Source organism: Haliaeetus leucocephalus, unplaced genomic scaffold (assembly GCF_000737465.1).
Source record: "Haliaeetus leucocephalus isolate CR32 unplaced genomic scaffold, Haliaeetus_leucocephalus-4.0 Scaffold751, whole genome shotgun sequence".
Lineage (NCBI taxonomy): Eukaryota > Metazoa > Chordata > Aves > Accipitriformes > Accipitridae > Haliaeetus > Haliaeetus leucocephalus.
This window is the reverse complement of record NW_010973187.1, coordinates 12,697,258-12,715,012: the sequence shown is the minus strand read 5'-3', so window position 1 is coordinate 12,715,012 and position 17,755 is coordinate 12,697,258.

Genomic DNA, 17,755 nt, shown 5'->3' with positions numbered 1-17,755 from the left:
GGGGCTGCGGCCCGGCCCGGGAGGGACAACACGCGTGGGGTGCCCGCGGGCGGTTTTCAAACGCTCGCCGAGGCCGTTGGTCCTCTTGAGTGGGCCCACTCACCTGCAGGAGCCGGCCCTCTCTCCATGGCAGAGGAATGTCCTGCCTGTGCCTTCCTTTAACTTTCCCCGAGTGGTTTTTTATTCTCCCTTTCCGTGGCCCGGAGCCCTGCCCGCTGTGGATATTTCCACCGGTCAGTCTGTAGGGATTAAAAATTCCCACTCTGTGAGCAGACCCATCTGAGTAAGAGGCCAAGAAATCACGGCCAGCCGGCCAAAATGTGCCTCAGCACGTCCCAAAATCTGTTTCATAGCGAGTACTGTGTGATGGAGACACGACAGGGAGCCTGGGACACAGCACAGCGTGCACACTTTGGGAATGAACCCCCAAAAAAGAAAGACCTCTGGGGGTGAAATGTGTCCTTATACGTTGATGTACATACTTGGATTGAATTGATTTCTTTTGTATATTTATCGCTAGGATTTCTTCAGAGCAGATGACCTGAATCGCAGCAAAGTGACAGAAGCAACTTGAGCCATCCCAGGGATGGAAAGCTCCAGACTGATTTCAAGAGCTCAGTAACTTGAGCTGAGCATTCAGTGTCGCTTGGGCTGTGGAGACAGACCCTTCCCCTCCAAAAACCCCCAAGAAGTCCCTGCAGGAAGGGTACTGGGTGCTCAGTAGATGGTGCTGTTTCCACCGAATCGGTCCTAAATAACCCACTGCCCCAGAGTGGTTAAGGGGAGTGAGTGGGTAAGGAGAAATATGTTTTCTGTGGGGCAAGGCTGAAATCTGGGGTGCAGGTACGTACTAAAAGAACGCTCAGGTCTTTGTGTGCGGCTCTTCTTTCACTAGGAAGAAAAGGCAGCCTGGGTGAAACCTAACAAATCAATGAAATCCAGAGCATGGGTGGCCACTGTCAGTTCTGGTTCAATTTGAGTCTGTTGCCAAGCTCCAACATATGCAATCAGAGCTATGCTGTGAACAAATGAAATGTTATAAAATACTACATGCTCCTCAAAAAGTCACTTGTGGCGTGAGAAGTTGGACACCCATTTGTGTTGTCCATGTTCACAGTGTCAGCCCTGGTTATGGGCAGCCTCGTTTCCCAGGTGCCCTTTCCTTCACAGGAATGTTGTGAGATATAGTTGTTCTGTATGTGGAGCCCATGGATACTGTATAGAGAAAAACCTCATAAAAATTGATTTTTTTTTTTATTAAATGCAGTACAATGATGTGCCTAGATGAATGAGGAAGTATAAATATTGAATAGTTCCCTGTTCTGTGAGCAGCTCTCCATCTGAAGCATGGGAGGGGGAAATGGTGTATGACCAGGGAATTGCAAACAGCAAGGAAATAACATGAACTGCAAGGCCAGCTGGAATGCTGGTTTTCCCTATCTTTTGCATTCTTGACCTTACGGACCTCTCCATATTATTTCTGTATGTAAACATTAACCGTTTGTATTCTAAAGACGCTTTGTAGTCCTGATGAAGTTTTTACCTCTGTTGCCTTAGACACTGCACAGGCAGTTAGTTGTCCCTGCTCTGAAATCTGACACTTTACAGCAGTGTTTCCCAACCCTTTCTCAGCTCAGACAGCTATTTTGCTGCGATACATACCATCTTCTCAGCAGATCCTGCACATCCACACCTTTAAATGGAATGTAACACTTTGCTGAAGCTACTAAAAATTTCTGGGTATCTTGCCATGGCTTGTCAAAAGAGCACAGGCATTTTTCATGGTGATAGCTACTTTGTTCCGGTGTTACATTCAGTTTAAGTGTGTGGTTATGTGGTATCATTGGCCATACCAGGTGCAGATTAAGCAAAGTCCCTCCCCACACATATTATCAGCTTGTGCTCCATGAAATGACTGTATTGCCATGCAACCCCTAAGCTACCATGGCTGTATCCAGACTTGAAAACTATTGCTGGATGTAAGAGAGAAAGAGGAAGATTTGGGAGAGACAGAAGACTGAAAGGACTCACCAAGAACACATCTGAGGACCAGTGATGGCTGAGATCAACCTGTTACCCTAGTGTCTTAATTCCTCACTGAGTGCCTCATACAAGACAGTGGTCAAATAATAGCTCTGAGTCGAACATCTCACAAGGAGTTTAAGGGATAGCTTGTGTCATCAGTTTGCCTGGTTTTGGTGCAAGGGCTGCTAGGTACCCCAAACCCCTCATTGGGGAGAGAGTGAGTCAGTCCAGCTCGGCTCCAGCCCGTAAGTGAGGAACAGGGACGCATGAGGAGTCAGTATTGTCCCCCATCTGTGAGCCACTCAGGTTCCTGGTGTTCCCCTTCCTTCTTTAGGGCACATCGTATGTGCCTCATGCCTCTTGACCACATGAAAATTACAGTGCGTGGTTCATGTGATAAACAAATTTGGCCACAACTGCATTTTATTCATGACAAGCCTTCTTCCTCCAGCACTGTGGGTACTGAAGCTCCAGAAAGCACTTGAGAAAGCCTCAGGAATCTTTCTAGATGAAAAGCACTATATAAATGTAAGACGTTACCATTTTATTTTTAAATGAAAAGCAGTGTATTGGAATCCAGAAAATGAATAAACTGGCTGCACTTTAGAACAACTTTCAGACAGAATGATGCACTGGAAATACTTAACAAGATAAATCCCTTTTTTATTAACATTATAGCCAAAAGTATACAGTCATTCTATTGTGTAAGTGTCATGGGACGTATGTAGTATGTAGTTTGGCATTTTGGTATCTTATGAATCAAGTATTATGTATTTTAATTGCCTGCTGGTCTTCGTATTTCTTTTCAGTCAAACTGCAGAATTAAAAGCAAAATCATCCTTTAATTACTTGTGTTGTCCTTTTTGTGGGGTAGGGAATTGCATTTTACTCCATGCCTGTACCATACCTGGCCTTTGAATGTTACCATAATATAACCTTAAATAATAATGATAATGATGATGATGATAATAATAATAATTATTATAATAATAATTTTACTGTGGCAGAAACAAAGTGGAGTACAGAGTCAGCAGCTGTGGGATTCCCCTTGCTTAATTTTAGCTGTCTGAAAGCAGAAGTCTCATCTAAGCAGGTCATGTAGGCTGTGGGAGAGGTAGGTACCTCCAGAGGGAGATTCATGCCTCCTACCTTAGGTGTCTGTATTAGAATTGGATTAATTGCTTCTGGAAGTGCTTCTGCTGGTTATACAAGGCAGAGGCCTGACAAGCTTCAGCTAGATGCCTTCCTCAGAAATTCTTTAGCTGTGTGTAATTCCTTTACCTAAAGTGGCAAAATGCCTCCCCATTACCTTCTCCTATTTGTAAACAAGAGATGAACACTGCCTGTATACCAGTATTTTTATTCCACATAACATGGCGAAGCACTGACATCATAGGAGAATATGGTTTTCTTTATTCCAATGTGGTCACTTTAAATGTTTTTTTTTCTAGATTTTTAATTTAATCAAAGTAAATCAACTTGAATGCAGGTTGCTATGAAGTTTTTTCCATGCCATAATTCTGCAGAAACATCAGTTAAGTATCTGAAGAAACATCTGCTATGCACATAGATGTATAAATATATATAGGAGCTGAACAATATGACTTTTGAGTTTGCAGGGTTTTCTTTACACAAAGCTAGGGGCATAAAAGGGATTTCCTCCAAGTTTTCCTGTGTATTAATAATGAAGATCAGGATGCCACCTTTGTTTCCTCCCCTTCTGAGCATACAGTGAAAGGAAATGGTTCTGGATCGAATCACAAAGAGCAGTGGAAAAAACCAGACTACACTCCATGCTGGCACTCAGAAGTTTAATTATCCAGCATGCTGCATCTTTATGGAAGAAGGAGACAGATAAATCCCATATGTTAATAGTTGGCCCCCTGTGGCTGACCTTTGGCTCAAATATTCCATATTGTGATTAATGTCGCACAGTTGGATCCAAAACATGCTCATTCCCCAGGCTGCAGAAAAAAAGGGGATTTAATTTACCTTCCAACAGCAGAATTTCATTTGATCACTCTTTTGGAGACTGATTTTATCCCTGCCTGTAGGTTGGCCTCTGAAGAGCTGTTCTGCCCTTCCTCAGCTAGGACTCTTAAGACCCAGCTTCTCATGTTGCCTCCACTACCAGCTCGCTGGGCAACCTGAAATAAGTCATTTTGCCTCATTTTCTGGTCCAGTAGAACAGCAAAAATAACTGTGACTTCCTTGCTGACACAGTTTGAAATTTGCAGATAGAAGACACTAAACACAGTTCATCTTCAGACAAAATTAAGTATTGACCTCTAGAATCTAGAGGTCTCACAAGATTAGGTCAGAAAATCATAGCTGCACTTGGATCATGGTTTTCTGGCCACCTTCTCCCCTAATCTTGCAGTTCTTATATGCCATAGATTGTGTTTGCCTTCTCATGTCGTTGTAGTAATCTTACATCATTCTAATAACATAAACTGTACCCGTGGCCCTGGCATAGATAAGCAGGCATCAAGATTTCTGAGCCTATGTGTCAGTTTGATCCTGAAGGACACAGGAACTGTGGACATGATACGCATCCCATATATTACAAATACACAGTGCATAGCACTCCATGGCACTTTTCTGGGGAAATCAGATCCTCAAACATGTGGTAATAGGTGGGCTTAGAGTTGTAACACAGAATGCTGCAACAGACTTTAACAACATGTCACTGGCATCTGCTATAGGGTTAACGCCTTGAGGTGCTGAGATTAATAATACCAGAATTCCTCCCCATTTGACTTCTCTAGAGTCAGGTCTGACACAGAAAGCCTTAGCTAATTAAAGACATTGCTAAAATTGCCACAGCCCTCAAGTGAGTTTACACTGAGCGCTTTTTTCTGCCTTCCTCGTAGATGAGATGAAGCAGCAATGCCTGATGAAGGCTTGGAAACTGCTCCTGCTCCTGTGGAGATCACAAGGAATTTTGCTTGGACTGGGCCTGTAAAGACATGCCCAGCTGTCTTCCCAGGGATGACACGGAAAAGTCTACAAAAATACAGCTGTAATAGCTGGAGACACAGAAAAACGTGAGACAAGGCCTCTGAGGAGGTCTGTCCCTACCTCCAGCCAGGACACATCTGGACTATTGCGCAGGCTGGGCAAATTTTTCCATTTCCAAGCTGTTTTATTTACCAAAGATGGCAGGCTGTTAGCAGACTGTACTCAGGGTGGCCTTATGGCAATTGGAGCAGACAATCTCCTATCATTTCCCACTAAAGCAAATAAACTGCTCTTTCCCCCATGAAAGGAAAGACAGATATTCTGTGTGCTCTGAACCATAAAGTATATGCAAATTGCAAGTGACAAGTAGCTTTTTTCTGCCTTTCGTGTAGTAAGATTACACTCCAAAGACCTCCCATGGGCCACATACATGCTTGCAGAGGAACATGTACATGAATTGAGACTCCACAGCATCTTCCATCACAGGACCTCAAAGTGCTGGTTAAACATAACGACTGTGAGAAATCAGTAACCATGCCATTTCCAGCATGTCTACCACCAGAATATATAAGCATGTCTAATTTCGAGATGAAAAACTACAGATTTTCATTTTCCAACAACTGCCAACCCTAGTTGAAGTTAATGGGTGCCAGAGATCACCACAACTGAAAATAAAGTGGAAAAAGAAAAAAAACCCACACATAATACCTGCTGACATTTGACAGCTAAAAGCAGACAGTTTAACCTCTAGGTGTTGAGTTCCCTATATTTCTATGCAGGATTTCCAATGCAGAAATCCATGAACATGGGTCACGCTGTGCAGAGCAGTGAGTCTTGTGCAAACTTAAAATCTCAGACCTTCTGTGTAAGCTCTGCAAAACCGGTGGGTACATGCACAGCCTGCCCAGTTTTGAGTATGTCCAAGTCCCTTTGCATGGGCAGATTAGCCCTGCTTGTCATACTACAACAGTTGCTGAGCACCTAGAAATCCTTAATATTAGCCAAGCTGCTTTGGTTTTCCATAAATTCCAAGAAAAACAGAAAAAGACACAGGATGGCAGATGACTTAGAGAAATTGTGTAGTTGGCAGAGACATCCAGGTCAACACACTGGTCCAGTAGCAATTCTGGGATCGGGAGTCAGAGCTCCTGGTTCTCACTATCCCAGTAGCAGGTAGGTTGCCCACTGGAGTGCATCTCCACCCCAGAACTGGTTCAGGTCCGTGATCTGCGTCTGACACCTCTGGCTGGCTCAGGCAAGTCTTAGGCAGTTGCACCATAAAATTCTGCCTGCATTATCTCTGGCCCTGCATGCTACTAGGACTTCTGGGGTCATTCTTCCTGGGGAAGTTGTGCTAAAATAAGTTCAAAGTCTCTCTGATTCTTTCTCAGTGAGTCATTCATCACAGGAGTGCTTGTCTTGGTCTTCTAGAAACATGGAGAAAACTGTGGGAAGAAACTGAAGAGGCAAAGTAAATGAGTTAGCATCCCAGGGGAAAGCAGAGCCATAGCCTGCACTTCCAACCATGGCTTCAAAGCTAGGTGACAGCGTATTGTGTATGATCAGGAAAGAAAATATGGGGAACACCGTATCAGAGCCTTCAACAGTGGGCAGTGAAGGCACAGTGTGAGCACAATAGACCCATTTCAGCTTAATCAACTTATGATCTCAGCTGAGTCTCCAGTCACCAATTCTAATACAAACAGTAACAGAGAGTAATGACAGCAACACAAACAATTAACAGAAATAGGTTTTCAACTGTTTTCCTGGTTTCCCACTTGAAATAAATCATTATTCTGTCCCTAAATCTTTGGTTTTATTGTCTACCCCCTGTGGTTTAGTAACCAGCTGGCATTCCTTATAAAGAAATCAGCAGGTTGATTTAGGCTGTGGCTACCCTGAAGTCCTCTGAGGCTTTCTTATTGACTGACCATATCCTAGAAAAGGTTGCCAGTAAATTATAGCTCTGCTTAAGAGCATCTGCCTCAGGGCTGCTCTCCCCTCATTATAAAACCTGATCTAATCCTGCATGTCTCTTCAATTATTGGAGAGTACAATTCAAGAAGTGGCTTCCCCAGTGAACATGAAATGAGATAAACTATTCCTAAGTAGGGTAAACATGAATACTCAAGAGTGAAGCTAAGCATTTCCAGGCCAGTCTCCTTCTGATTTCCATGTGGTTTCCAACAGAATAACATATCACCACTCCTGTTTATGTTGACTGTTATTTTACCACAAAAATTAGTTAAAAATTGGATGTCCATACGCCTGTCAGTAAAACTACTTGTAAGTATTTCTGTCTGCAAAAAAACACGTATGTGATAATTCAGGTGATAACCCTAGGAAATGTACTGGCTAGGTCACTTGCTTTAGAGTCCCCAGTCTGACACAGAAAGCCTTGGAAGATGCTTCATCTCCACACCAAGATACAGGAAAAACATTTCCTTTATGAAATCAATGAATGTCAGAGAGCAAATGGAAAAGTAATAAGCTTATCTTAACATTTTTGTGTGTTAGGGAGATAAATTATGTCCTGGATTGTAGCATGAGTTCAACACATCACTGCTGATGGAGATGAGTTAGTCCAGCTTATAGCTCTGTGAACGAAAATATCTCACATTATGGAAGCATCCTACCGGACTGAATAAAAGGTGAATAAAGGAGCCTGTTAGTGCTCCTGTTGGGTCAGTACCTGCTCCAAGTTCCAGTAACTGAGTCAACTGGCATCACTTTCTGTGGTCTTCCACACACATCCTAGCACCAATGTCCAGCTTTGGACATTAGAGCTCTGCCTGAGCTCTAGCCTTTCTTGAACGTCGCCTTTTGTGAGCACCCTTTCACTGGAGGAAGGATTAAGTTTCATGTTGCGTTATTAAAATCTAAAAAGTATGTTTGAGCACTAGTAGATGACTTTTATTACAGCTTTCTATTTTCATCTGGATAAATAGGAAGAAACAGAAGGATTTATTTCGTTCAGGGGCAAATATGCATCTAGCAACTAAATTAATGGAATCTGTGAACCCACGCCAAGGTTATATGGCAGTTTGACTCAATGTAATGTTAATGACTTACTTACTCTAATTGTGCGTTAAAACCCCAGATTATGTTTATTTCACAGCATTTCTTTCTGTCTAAGGGAAGTTTATTACTCACACAGCTCCAAATACAGAGTGAATTTTGCCATCTCTGGTGGGAAATGAACAAGCTGTCTCATTGTTGCTATCATCTATGTGTGCTGTTCATTAGAACATTAATTTGTGCCAAGGAGGGCAAACTAGATTGGGATGTCAGATGATAGAAGGAGGAGCACTCATCTGAGGACATGGTGGGACTACATGCAGATCGTCCTTCCTCAACCTCAATCTATGTTGCCAGCCCAAGGAAGTGCTGTCTGTCCTGTGGACATGCCTCATAGGATCCTCTTGGAAGCCTCTTTTCTTGCAGTTCCTTCTGATCATAGGATTGTAGAATGGTTTGGGTTGGAAGGGACCTTAAAGATCATCTAGTCCCAACCCCCCTGCCATGGGCAGGGACACCTTCCACCAGACCAGGTTGCTCAAAGCCCCGTCCAACCTGGCCTTGGTCATGGCCTGATTGCTCATAGCATAAAGGCATAAAAAGACTATAAGAGTGGCTGCAGTGTTCAGATTACCAATGTCTAGATCCATCTCTGGCAGTGAACAAAAGTAGATGCCCAGGGAATACTACAAGAAGAAAAGGCCAAACATACATGATACCCCAATCACAGCCTCCAGCCACCTGCAGCTTCCTGAGCTGGGTATAGATTTCTACTAATTTCTACAAATACATGTAGATTTCTACAAATAACTCTCAATAGATCTTTTTCCCTTGAACCTGTCCAGCCTCCCATTAAATTAATGTAAGATTTTGGCAGTATCTTTTGGCAAGAAATTGCAAAGCTCAATAGTCTTCTCATAGGAGACGATACTGTGCTACCACTTGTTAAAAATATGTTTTGTAAATGTTAATCACTGTCAGTACAATTATTCTTATAGGTAAAATGATCCTACCGTCAATAGAGGCAAACTTCTACAGGCTTCTCTGGTGTTGGATCTCAGTAATATGGTCAAACCCAAGCACCCACAAAATCAGCAAGAGATTCTTAATTTTAGCTAGGTCCACAACTTTTGGCTGCCAGAAAAAAATATTCCTTAAATTACAACTTAGTCAAAGTGAGGTTTAACCTCTCCTAAGTAGCCAGTAGCCTTTAATGCAGTTCTGGCTTTGTAATCCCGCTTTGGTTTCTAGCAGGATTCATCAAAACATTGATTTCACTTAAAAAAAAAAGCTACAGAGTGTTTCTCAAGGAAAGATGAAAGGATGAATGGTGAGTGGGGCTGCCCCACTACAAACAATTACAGAAACAAATAGGTCCAATAAAAAGCTCTGCTCTCATTTACATGGGTACAGCGCTCATCTATCCAAATTGTGGCCCCTTTTATCAAAGGACTTAAATCCAGATGATCTCCTTGCAATTCCCTCAAATTTATACCATTTGTATTCTGCTTTTGATCAGCTATTTTCTACTGTGCTATTAACTAAGACAGAGGCACCCTGTTAATGCAGTATACTTCAGTGAAGAGGACCTCCTTAGTTATATACTTATAGATAACTTCAATATTCCCCCAAACTAGACGTGCCACCATGACCCATACAGTCAATATGTATTGAATTTGCATTCTTTTATAATGCAAGTCAGTTGTAGAGTTACATACAAATAGACCTCGGGGGGCCTGGCCTCCCAGCTGTATTAAATAAATCCCCTTAGCACAAAAGAGGAAGAAAAGGAAACAAAAAGCTTCCTGCTAGCTTTTCCTGGAAGCATAGAAGTGAAATAATTCACTTCAGTGTCCTGTGGAAATAAAGGGTAGTTAGAAATCATCAGAAATGAATCTTAACAAAAAATACAGTTCTAGAAGCAAAATAGTAAACATCTTGCCTGTAGAGAGGAATGAAGTTTTCCCAGTGCAGTCGCTCACCATCACAGCACTGCAGAAAGCACTTCATCTTTACTCAGACTAAATGTCCTTGTACTGTGGAAATCATAAGGGGAAAGTGCACCACTGGGATGGACATAGTTACAGGGTGAGTTTTTGGCAGTAGTTTATATAAACTCCTCTGCGCTGTTTTACTGTTGCAAATTTATGTCTCTATTGGTACACATACAATACTCAAGCTGACTCTGATCTGATAAAAGGAGCTGTTTAGATGTAATTTCTGGTTTTCTTGCAAAATATTTACATGAAAACTTGAAAACAATTTTGGTTCCGTTTAAAATCAGACATTTTTTCAGGGTTTGTTCATGTATTAACCACAACCCACATGACTTCCTAAAACTTTTGACAAATATTTCCATTTAGTCTAAAAACCTGTTTCTGGAAAAAACTTCTTTTGGAGATACCAATTCTTCTAGAAAAACTGATGCAAGACTTATGGTGATCCCGGGCAGACCCTGTAATGTGGGTGATTCTCAGTTTGTTCTTCCTTGTGGGCATCTTACGGGGCCCTCCTATGTATTAAACCCTGGACAAATGCCATATCCAACATAAATTGCCTTTAACACCAAGTCCTCCCCTGTGTGTATCTCATTGTCTGTATTCCCTGGATTTAATGGCAGTGAAGGGATATTTCATGCATCTCCTATGATGAGAGGTGTTTTTCCATATGTCCCTTCACAGAAAGAGACAGAATGGAAAATCAGTGGGGGTTTTTTTGTTGATGTATGTGTTACAGGATGGATTTTGGACGGGGAAGCTCAGTCGTGTTTAGTCATGGCCCTTTGGTTTTGTCCACTGATTTCATTGTTCTGGTCTCACAGCATCCAGAATCGAGACGCACATTTTGTTAGCAATCAAGTGAATGGAAAAAGGCTGGCAAAAGTTTGGGCCATTTCCTCTCACAGACCATTGAGATCAGGGGATCAGAGAGAGCAAGCTGAAGCTTACCATGTGTCACCAGCTCTCCTAGGACTTGCCACGCCTTGCATACAAACATGATTTTACCAGTCCGAGCACTGAATCTGAAGCCCTGTTTGCATATGACAGCATATGCCAGATGAGTTTTGTTTTGCAAAATCCAAACTAGGAATGACTGGGGTGTAATCAAAAGTTCCTGACTGGGAAGAGTTAGATAAATGGTTCTGGTTTCAGTCCATCTCCTTTGTTAATCTTATTATTCAATGACTGCTTAGAGTCATTCCATGCTCATTTAAACTAAATATGTAACCCAATTAAAACAATCCTGAACTATTTAGATCTACAGAAGTAGACTAAATTTTATTGCTTCTGACATTTTAGATCATTCAGACCTCCAGAGCATGAATATCTATATTACCACTTTATCATCTTTCATCTCAACCATCATTAATAAATTGCACATATGGGTTAGGAGGTTGTCAGGTTTCATATATATGATGCAATAGTTCCAGTCAATTTCCTTAATAAACCAGCACCTAAAGAAATTGCTGGATATTGAAATCCCCTGGTACGGCTCTGTGTCCGACTACAGGATATAGGACTTGGGTCTGCAAATCCACTTGGGTCCCTGGGATCATGGGAATGTGCTGAAGTGATGGCAAGAAAGGACAGAGGAAAAGGGTGGAGCTGGAAGTATTCGGTCCATCAGCACAATGACTTTCCTAGCAGAGCTGGAGCCATACCAAAGGCCTGATGGCTCTCTTCTGCTGTAGGAAATAATCTGCTAACTAGAGAGTTCACAGTGGAAGGAAACAAGGAGAAGGGGGTAGTTAGACTGAAACAATGAAATGCTTTTCTCATCAACTGTACTTAAACCCAGCTGCAAGTTGATCTGTTTGCTAGGAAGAGGCAAGCGAGGTCTTTCCAGGGGATTCTCACAAGGTTGCGAGTAAAACCAAGGAATGCTGAAGAAATTAAAGCGAGAACTTAACTAAAACAAGGGCAAGAAAATCATGGCAAACATATAGCTCAGCAAATAACTCCAAGCATATAATTTCTTCCATGGATTTTGTACCATTTAAGTTCACAAACTGTACATGAACAGATTGCAAAATCATAACAAGCAAACAAACAAGAAAACATTTATTCATTATTGGAATAATTGATATACAATATGTTACGAGTTAGAGATAATTCTTGGTCTCCAAATTGTATCAGTCACGATTGTGTGACTGTCGTAATTTGTACAGAGTAACTTTGTGACATGAGTCAGATGGCTCTGCAGGACTTAAAACCATCACAATTCATCTACATGGTGAATGGGAAGCTTTGATGTGTCAAAGACAGCAGAGGACATAGTGGAGCTGGAGGAGGTACAGAGAAAGGCAACTGAAGTCAAGGGGATGGAGCAGCTGCCTTACAAGGAGAGATGGGAAAGGCTGGGACTCTTCAGTTTGGAGAAAAGACAGCTGAAAAGGGATATGACTGAGCTCTACCAGCTCACAAAGGTGGTGGGTAAGGTCAAAGGACAAAGTTTTCCACTCATCCCTCAATACTATGACCAGTGCAGCACCCCAAGAGCACCAACTGCTTCTTGGGGAGATCCACTGAGCTGATGCACTGCTGCCAAGGATGCTCTGCCCAGGGACATGACAGCACCAGGGAAGACAAGCAGGCCTCCCAGGTAAAACAGTGGTCATGGCCAGAAGGAGGTAGAGAAAGACTTGCAAGTGGACCACTGATCTGAGCATTCAGGCATTTCTTATGTCCTTAATCCATTTGGCATGGGGTGCCCTTCACACAGGACAACTAACCTGGAAGCAAAATGAGTCCCAGTTGTATAAATTTCCACAGGTGTGGAAGAATATGCAAGTGACACCATCACAGATTTGTCCACCTTGATTTTGGTTTGAACAGTTCAGCTCAGGTCTCACATCCCTGCTCATGTGCTTGGACTAGTACATGGATTCCTTCCTAGTCATGCAGGAGCTGGGCTTCCCAACATCAGAAATGCTATGAATTGAAAGTGGTGGAATGAGTAGAATTCTACTACTTTCATCAGCAGAATGAAAGAAACTAAAAAAGACAGTAAATCTGATTTAATTGCTGTACGCACAAAGGCTGAGCTATAGGACATTCTTGTGCCTATCTCTTTGGTCAGTAGCAGACATCAAGGGCAAGGAGTTCATTAATCAGCATGCAGCCTGCTGCACTGTGTTTTATCTTCTCAGTTTGCTTTCCTGCTGTCCTGACACAGCTTTAAATTCCTCATGGTACTGCTGAAGGTACTTCTCTTTCTCACCCACGCCTTCTCCTTTTGCTCCCCTGTGCCCTTTCACGCTCTGAATATGCATTTGAACCTGGCAGACACAGATCGCTGCTCTGCGACTGGGCTTTGACTTTTTTTCTTCCTTTTTTAACGTTTTCTTCTTTTGCACCTGCAAATGACTGTGGGTGTGATTTTCTGTCATCAGTTATACAGGAGTATAATTTGTGCCTCTCAGAAGGCTTAGCAAAACTGCAGTCACTGCTTCATTTGTGCCCAGTTCTGAAAAACAAAACGCACCTGCAATTACGTATCTGTGGGTGCAAATTATAAGGATAATGCTTAGACAAGTTTGGGAATTTTCCAGTGAGGCAACTTTTTGCTGGGAAACAAAGAAAACAAAACTGACCTACCTGATCTGAGGGGGTTTTGTGGGAATGTTCACACTAGTTTCAACAGTGATGGCATTTCTGGGCAAAACCATACAACGTGATAATCAGCTTGTCCCACCTCAGAATAGCAAGAACTCAGAATTTAGAGTTCTCAAGAACTCATTTACTTAAGATGAGGGTGCCAACGCCAAATCCTGCTTTGCCTCATTCAGAACAAGTAATTGATTCTGAGGTCTCACATCTCCAGTGCATGCCCTGCCTGCGATGCTACCAATGATTCCTTCTCAGTGTCTTTGCTTGAAGTTGTCTCACCTAAAATATTAAGTCAGCTCTAGGAAGCCTGCTGACCGCCTCAGCACTCAAAGGATTTATTAAGACTGAAGGTCACAGCTGGGTCTTCACTTTGGCAGGATGAAGCCCCGGATGGTGCACACCCCGGACGGTGCACACCCCAACCATTCTGACAAGACATAAATGACTGAGTTGAGGTTCCAGGTGATCACCTCCCTCCAAGTGTTGGCTTAGGGCTCTGGAGGGGTTCACACTGAGCAAAGAAACCCCCTTTAGTCTCTACAGCTTATGCAATTGCCTAAAAGCACATTACCTTCAGGCAAAGCCCAGAGACCTGGCTTCAGAACAAACCCTTTAGACTGAAAATGGTATAAAACTTTTCAAACACTAAACACATTATGCATCACCCCATGCATCCCATCTTCTTGAGGCAGAGCAAAAGAAAGCTTTGCTGGTGTTGGTTTCTTAGAATGTCTGTTAATAACTATAAATAACTTTGAAATTCAGGCAGGGTTAGTCCAGACGGGTCTAGGAACTCCATGAGTATGCTGTGGGCCATATCTACCTCCTTTTTTTCCAGTAAGAGGATACATGCATGCATTTTTCTCCACGTGAGAAAACAGTGCATGTATTTTACAACCCATCTCCCTCTTCTTAGAAGACTGTAATCACATGAGAAGAAACCAGCTGGTCTAGCCTCCAACAAATAACCCCGGCCAGCTGCGGTTGAAGGAAACCTGGTAGCAAAGCCATATGAAGAGTTGTCTGTGGCTGTAAAGTGGGCTCCTGCTTCCCCTTCCATGCTGCAACATAGCTGAGGTGTGGAGATGAGGCCAAGGCAGGCAATGAGATATGTCTCTCACAAAGTTTTGCTGATGCAGGTCCTTCATCATGGATGTCCTCTCTTAGATTCAAGAGTGCAACTCAACAGCCCTGACCAGGTACCAGAGTGCTTTCCCCCACTGAAGCTGCAGGCTAGTCCTGACGTATTTGTAAATATGGTGAAAAGCTTTGGTGAAAAGAATGAGGAGGTTTTTTTGTGGTAGGAGCCTCTTACTTCTAAAGAACTAATCTGAACAGGATGAATCTTAACTCGGCCACTGCTGAGTCCTCTGAGCTTCACTGCTCAGTGACAGATGACATTTCTCCTCCAGCCTTGTCGAAAAAGAACAGCACTAAATTGAAGCTCTGTCTCATCATGCTTCATTAGAACATAACGAGGCAAAATTACAGGGGTTTCTGGCACCACTCAGCAATTCAACACCCTGATCCAACTCAAAGCCAGCAAAGTAAGAGAGCTACGAGCCCCTCCTGCAGCACCTGGCACCGGCTTGGGGTCAGCGCAGAAGATCCACCAAGGCTTTTCTAAGGGGTCTGCCACCAAGATGGCATCTGGTGTACTAACCAAATTATCAGAAGTATCCCCAAAGGGCCCAGGGCAAACAGGGCACATGTAGCAGCTGAAAGACACCGGACTGGAGCTGCTCAGGAATTGCCATTCCTAAGGGCTGCAAGGGGCGTTAATGGGCCCCATGTGCTACAGGAATGCAGAGCTCTGCGTGGGCTGGGAGATTTATGCTCTTGACATTGGGGGAACTTCCTGACTAAGAGCTAATTGCTTTGGACTGTGAGTGTCTCTGCTCTGAATTACTGTAACTTTATTGAACAGTAAACCTAAGGGAGCAGCAAAGCCAAGGACGGACGGTCATCCTGTGTACGATGCCACTGGTTTAACCTCCTGTTTCTGAGGATGTGGAGCATGTAGTATTTTTGTTTAATGAAGTTCATATTTAGTTGTCAGTTAAGTCCCATAAAAAGATGAGATTGGTCTCATTATGGTTGTTTCCTAGTTTATGTCTTCAACAAGGACCAACAGTGAAGGTATGTGGAAGAATGTAGGAGCAGAACAAAGCTATACTGGTTTCCCAGCTATGGCATGTGCCAAGCCACAGATAGTGTCTTTGTATTTTAGTAACCTTCAGTCATTTCAGTGATTTTTATGAATTTTTCCATTAATGAACTCATGTAAATGGCTGGCAGCCCAAACATCCCACAGCTCAACCAAATATTGTGTGAAGAACTATCTCCTTTCGTTTGTTTTCACTTGCTGTTTGCCAGTCACTACACTTCCTACATGGTATTTAGGTGATTGTGCAGGTTGTAGTGTAGTTTAATTGACAGAATGATATACTTGAGACAGACAGAATAATATACTTGAAACCAGACTGAGAGATCCAACTGTCTCATTTTCTGTTCAGCTGTGACTGCTGACCATCAAATGTGAAGTTGAGCTCCCCATGGGGAAAGAATCAATGTATTTGAAGGATCTGCTCGAGGTGAGATCACCTGAAGACACAGACATTCACTCATAAGCTCAATGGTCCAAGAACTTTGCTTTTATCTGTGTAACCCATTGAGGTACTCAACAAAGGTGTGGATGCTCAGTGAAAGGAAACATGAAAGCAATTAGAGGGACATACTGCAAAAGGAGAGGAAACCAGCTCTGTGAGATGGAAAATGAGTGGCCCTGAAAAGATCTGGAGAAGGCACATGCACAGTGGTACAGTAATAGATGGAGATGTCAATGTGGTGGAGGGAAGAAAAAGAAACATAACGTTCAGTGATTTAGGTTGGTGTGTGCTCAGTTTGTAATAGTTCGATTTGAATGTGTACACAGATTTAAGAAAATCACAGACCATAAGAATGACAAGAACTGAGGAAAACAAGGTTGCTTTTGAAGGGACCCCCCCCCCGCTCTCGTCACCACATGGTTAACAGAACCTTTATTCCCCAGCCCCTTATTAACGCAGAATTTTCAGGCTCCACTGCGAACCTCGAATACTTCTAATTCATTCCTGTAGTTCCCTGAGCATTCAAAAAAGACAGAAATTTAGTCAGTTAACTTATTTAGGAAGGCCTTCTCCTCTTTCCTGTGCTGCTCACATTGCAGTATATTGCTGGCATTGCTTAAAGTATTACTGGCAAATAATATTGCTTTGTGCATTATAAATAGAAATCAGGCAGCAAATGAAATTAAATGTGGACTGAAAGGCGCAAATTCCTGAGCAGAACAGTCTGTGTGTCTGACAGGAAATAGAAAAACTTTGTTAAGTTTGCCCATGACCAGCCTAATTTGATCTCAGATTTTTATTTTTTTTAAATGTGGTATTACATGTCTACAAAATATAACAGCTTCTTGAAACCAAAACTAAAACTACCAATATAAGATCTCTTCAGGGCATCCCAAATTATTTAAAACTGAACTCATTTGAATTCTGCTTTTCCAGTGTTCCCATGCAACAGCTAACAGTAAACAGCAGGTTAAAACTATACAACATTAGGGTTATATGGGCAAAAAATAACAGCAGACATCTGTGAAGGACATGTTAGCAACGAATCCCCGCTTTGGTGATAAATGACTTTCACTGGTAAGAAAGATTGTGGTGATGGGACATGCTTTGATGGCTATAGCCTGTTAGGGAGGGACAGAATCCACCTGCCTTGAAGAGGCAAGGAAATCTTTGGCAGCAGGCTGGCCAACTTGGTGAGTTTTTAAACTGAAGGACTTGGGATGCGGGGTCCAAAGTGGCAGTGCCCACGCCATTGCAACCAACTGGGGAATAAGCCAGGCCAACCAGAGCAGCAACAAATGTTCCTTAGCTGCCTCCCAAGATGAGAACCAGAAGACCAACCACCTCAAGTGTATGTATGCCAGTGCACACAGCCTGGGGAACAAACAGGAGGAACTGGAGCTCCGTGCCCAGTCAGAAAGTTATGATATCACAGGAATAACTGAAACATGGTGGGACAACTCACATGACTGGAGGATCACGATGGATGGCTATAGGCTGTTTCGTAAAGACAGACAGGGAAGAAGAGGAGGA